The 5645-nt window shown below is 40.9% G+C and overlaps 1 long non-coding RNA gene across 1 annotated transcript; it reads right to left on the minus strand.

Annotated features, from left to right (window-relative positions):
- Positions 1-3370: 3370 nt before the first annotated feature.
- On the minus strand, positions 3371-5645 carry LOC138957822 (uncharacterized). The gene is made up of 3 exons (XR_011453195.1): positions 5563-5645; positions 4892-5014; positions 3371-3526 (listed from the first exon to the last, which is right to left on the minus strand). It is a non-coding gene; the product is annotated as an uncharacterized lncRNA (long non-coding RNA).

Consider the following 5645-nt stretch of genomic DNA (forward strand, 5'->3'; position numbering starts at 1 on the left):
GCCCACGCGGTAGAGAACTCTGCCTGCGAGGTCCTGACTGACTTTTTTCCTCAGCACCAAAATTATGAGGCCAACACCAAACATAGCACTCAACTCTTGGCCAAAACGCTACCCTTATCTGACACAGTAAACCGCATTCTAGCCGATAGCGGGGTGAAGGTCAGTGAGCTGGCCAGGGTCCCCCCGCCCTCCTACCCGCCTTGGCTTGAGGAAACCCCTACTATCATATACGACAGTGAAGATAATACTACCAAAAAAGATAACCCCGTCTACCTAGCTACTGCTACAAAAGAAACCCTAAACTACAAATTCTCGGAGCATTTAAAAGTCTTTACTGACGGATCCAAATTTGCAGACGGCAGCGTTGGCTGCGCCTTTGTGATCCCAGATCTCAAAATCTCAAGGAAATATACTCTTAATAAAGACATCTCCATATTCTCAGCCGAGCTATTTGCCTTGCTCATGGCATGCACTTTTATAAATGACCTCCCAGTCACACCGCGTGCGGTAGTTTTCTGCTCTGACTCGCGCTCTTCATTACAAGCTCTGCATCGAAACACATCAAATCGGGCAGAGCTACAAAGAGAAATCCTCTTTATATGTCACCAGTTAATCTCATCCGGCACATCCGTGTCATTTCTCTGGGTCCCCTCTCACGTAGGGGTCCGGGGAAATGAACTGGCGGATGTCGCTGCCAAAGAAGCGGCAGAATCTAGCCCAGCTAACACTAACATCGGCTACTCAGTAACCGAGTTCTACAGTAAAATCCGTAAACTCATTCGAAGTCAGTACGTAACATCTCTGTCCTATCAACCCATTGATATGAACGATCTACACCCCGATCTCCCAACAAACCTCCTCACTATCTTCAGACGCCTCCGTGCCGGCGGCTGCCGCTTCCATATCTTTAACAAGTCCTGCCATTGTGGAGAACCCTATTCATTTCAACACATTTTCGCTCCATGCGCTACAAATAGAATTACCTTTAAAACCTTATATGACCATATGCAGCTCCATGGTCTGAGTCCCCAGGATTATCTGCGCAGTAGCAGTTCTCTAGGCTGGTCACACAGCTTGCTGCTGTGCCGACTGGTCAGGGACTCGGACATGGGGCTGTGGGTATAACTAAGCCCAGATTATCACATCAGCGTGTTTCAGTTTGAGGTCGAGTGGCTCCCGCCATCCCTCCTGATTCCAGCGACTACCTTCTAGACAACATATCCTCACCCAAGGCCCATTAGTCGCCAAACTGTACATATTGTTTTTATTACCACGGCCTTCGTGGCTTACATCTTAATCCTTTTATTTGTAAAAAGTTTTGAGATTTATTGTTCGTGTTTCTCTTACTTGCTCATCTATTTGGTTTTATTGGTGATCCTGAAAGGTTCCACTTTTTAACTCGATTTGAAATAAAATAAAAATAATATTACAAGCCCGTTATTCAAGATATAGAATACAGACTTATAATTCTTACCAAGAAACATCTTAACTACTTTTCATTTTAACAAATTCCACAGAGCATTATCAACTCAACCCCACCCCCTGCCCTCCTCTCCTTATTTTTTGTTTCTTTCTTTCCTCTTTTTGAAAGCGGACAAACACTCAAGTCCTTAATGGCTCAAAACCGTAGGACTTTTAATATTAATTTTAACTAAACTGTCTGTATGTTCTGGCATTTGAGAAGCCACAACAGATAATATAGGGCTAAGAAATAAGCTCTAAAATTCTCAATCCCGTTTGACAGGACTTCGCCTGCAGAGGTGATTGTGATGAACCGCCACGCTGTCTGTCTCTGTCTCGCGATTCACCCCGGCGAAGCCGGGTATTCCTCTAGTATCTATATATTTTTGGAATCAGGAACCGACAAGGAATAAGATGAAAGTGTTTTTAAATTGATTTCGAAAAAAAAAATTTGATAATAATTTTTATATATTTAATTTTCAGAGCTTGTTTTTAATCCGAATATAACATATTTATATGTTTTTGGAATCAGCAAATGATGGAGAATAAGATAAACGTAAATTTGGATCGTTTTCTAAATTTTTATTTTTTTTTACAATTTTCAGATTTTTAATGACCAAAGTCATTAATTAATTTTTAAGCCACCAAGCTGAAATGCAATACCGAACCCCGGGCTTCGTCGAAGATTACTTGACCAAAATTTCAACCAATTTGGTTGAAAAATGAGGGCGTGACAGTGCCGCCTCAACTTTCACGAAAAGCCGGATATGACGTCATCAAAGACATTTATCAAAAAAATGAAAAAAACGTTCGGGGATTTCATACCCAGGAACTCTCATGTCAAATTTCATAAAGATCGGTCCAGTAGTTTAGTCTGAATCGCTCTACACACACACACACACAGACAGACACACGCACATACACCACGACCCTCGTTTCAATTCCCCCTCGATGTTAAAATATTTAGTCAAAACTTAACTAAATATAAAAAGAGTAAAACTAATGATAATTCACCTTATTCATTCTAAACATATATTTAAGTCTTAAACAAGTCGCGTAAGGTGAAAATACAACATTTAGTCAAGTAGCTGTCGAACTCACAGAATGAAACTGAACGCAATGCAACGCAGCAAGACCGTATACTCGTAGCATCGTCAGTCCACCGCTCACGGCATAGGCAGTGAAATTGACAAGAAGAGCGGGGTAGTAGTTGCGCTGGGAAGGATAGCACGCTTTTCTGTACCTCTCTTCGTTTTAACTTTCTGAGCGTGTTTTTAATCCAAACATATCATATCTATATGTTTTTGGAATCAGGAACCGACAAGGAATAAGACGAAAGTGTTTTTAAATTGATTTGGAAAATTTAATTTTGATAATAATTTTTATATATTTAATTTTCAGAGCTTGTTGTTAATCCAAATATAACATATTTATATGTTATTGGAATCAGCAAATGATGGAGAATAAGATGAACGTAAATTTGGATCGTTTTATAAAAAATTTTTTTTTTACAATTTTCAGATTTTTAATGACCAAAGTCATTAATTAATTTTTAAGCCACCACGCTGAAATGCAATACCAAAGTCCGGGCTTCGTCGAACATTACTTGACCAAAATTTCAACCAATTTGGTTGAAAAATGAGGGCGTGACAGTGCCGCCTCAACTTTCACGAAAAGCCGGATATGACGTCATCAAAGATATTTATCAAAAAAATGAAAAAAACGTCTGAGGATATCATACCCAGGAACTCTCATGTCAAATTTCATAAAGATCGGTCCAGTAGTTTGGTCTGAATCGCTCTACACGCACGCACACACACACACACATACACCACGACCCTCGTCTCGATTCCCCCCTCGATGTTAAAACATTTAGTCATAACTTGACTAAATGTAAAAAATAAGGTTTTGGTGGTGTTGTTGAATTTACCTCATTGTCTGACAACCTCAACACTTGGTCCTCTGATTCCTGTGATCTTGCCATCAAGGGCGGGGCTGGAGAGGCAGCCTGGTTCCCCAGTGACTCAGAGGTACTGCACGGCGGAGTACATTCCACAGCCGGTCCCTGTGTTATGTGCATTATATTACTGTCACTTCTGTCATAGCGCTGTTCATTTGTGTGATTTATCATTTGTAGGTGACAGACGGAGGGAGAGATAGCGAAAGAGAAAACAAGTCGCGTAAGGCGAAAATACAATATTTAGTCAAGTAGCTGCCATTTTTCAGCAAGAGCGTATACTCGTAGCATCGTCAGTCCACCGCTCATGGCAAAGGCAGTGAAATTGACAAGAAGAGCGGGGTAGTAGTTGCGCTAAGAAGGATAGCACGCTTTTCTGTACCTCTCTTTGTTTTAACTTTCTGAGCGTGTTTTTAATCCAAACATATCATATCTATATGTTTTTGGAATCAGGAACCGACAAGGAATAAGATGAAAGTGTTTTTAAATTGATTTGGACAATTTAATTTTGATAATAATTTTTATATATTTAATTTTCAGAGCTTGTTTTTAATCCGAATATAACATATTTATATGTTTTTGGAATCAGCAAATGATGGAGAATAAGATAAACGTAAATTTGGATCGTTTTATAAATTTTTATTTTTTTTTACAATTTTCCGATTTTTAATGACCAAAGTCATTAATTAATTTTTAAGCCACCAAGCTGAAATGCAATACCGAACCCCGGGCTTCGTCGAAGATTACTTGACCAAAATTTCAACCAATTTGGTTGAAAAATGAGGGCGTGACAGTGCCGCCTCAACTTTCACGAAAAGCCGGATATGACGTCATCAAAGATATTTATCAAAAAAATGAAAAAAACGTATGGGGATTTCATACCCAGGAACTCTCATGTCAAATTTCATAAAGATCGGTCCAGTAGTTTAGTCTGAATCGCTCTACACACACACACACACACACAGACACAGACACACAGACACACAGACACACGCACATACACCACGACCCTCGTTTCGATTCCCCCTCGATGTTAAAATATTTAGTCAAAACTTGACTAAATATAAAAAGGGAGTGAGGTATCAAATCAAATCAAATCAAATCAAATTTTATTTTTCGAGGGTTGTGGCATAAGCAATACAACGAGCTTTTTTTTCAACCAGCCCTCGCCCAGAGAGGGGACTAATCTAATCACATATTTACACGGATATTAACGTAGACAAAAAAGTAGAGAAAAACAACAACATATGAATATTTACACATTACATATATGAGAGAGAGGTATTGAGAGAGAGTGAGCGTGAGAGAGAGAGAGAGAGAGAGAGAGAGAGAGAGAGAGAGCTATAGAGAGAGCGAGAGAGCTAGAGAGAGAGAGAGAGAGAGAGAGAGAGAGAGAGAGAGAGAGAGAGAGAGAGAGAGAGAGAGAGAGAGAGAGAGAGAGAGAGAGAGAGAGAGAGTATCACTAAGACGTACCAGATCAACGGCGCGATTCGCACAGCCCTGAGCAGCACAGTTGGTACAGCGGGTACAGTTCGCACGGCAGGTACACACCTCTTGCCTGCTGCACCGTGATTTCCTGCTGCACTGGCAGCACGCCTGAAAGGTTCGATGCGAGTGACCTCTTTTGTTGTGAGAAACAGGATGGACAATCCAACACGATGTACAAAACAACACAATGGACAACACAACACACTGTACAACACAACACAATGGAACACACAACATGATGCACAACACATCACAATGGACAACACAACACGATGTACAACACAACACAATGGAGAACACAACACGATGGACAACAACATAATGGAAAACACAACACGATGCACAACACAACACGAGGGACAACACAACACAATGGACAACACAACACGATGTACAATACAACACAATGGACAACACAACACGATGCACAAGACAACACATCAGTCACGAGGGAAAACACATCACGATGCACAACACAACACAATGGACAACACAACACGATGTACAACACAACACAATGGACAACACAACACGATGCACAACACAACACTTCACGAGGGAAAACACAACACGATGCACAACACATCACGAGGGACAATACAACACAATGGACAACACAACACGATGGGCAACACAACACGGTGACAGCGGCTTACCTGTCGTGATGTCTTTGGAATGGCCCCTATACCTCCCTGCTGGCTCGCCATTGTGCTCGCCCTGTCTCACCTGAAACATCAAC

The sequence above is a fragment of the Littorina saxatilis genome, unplaced genomic scaffold (genome assembly GCF_037325665.1).
Source record: "Littorina saxatilis isolate snail1 unplaced genomic scaffold, US_GU_Lsax_2.0 scaffold_2746, whole genome shotgun sequence".
Taxonomy (NCBI): domain Eukaryota; kingdom Metazoa; phylum Mollusca; class Gastropoda; order Littorinimorpha; family Littorinidae; genus Littorina; species Littorina saxatilis.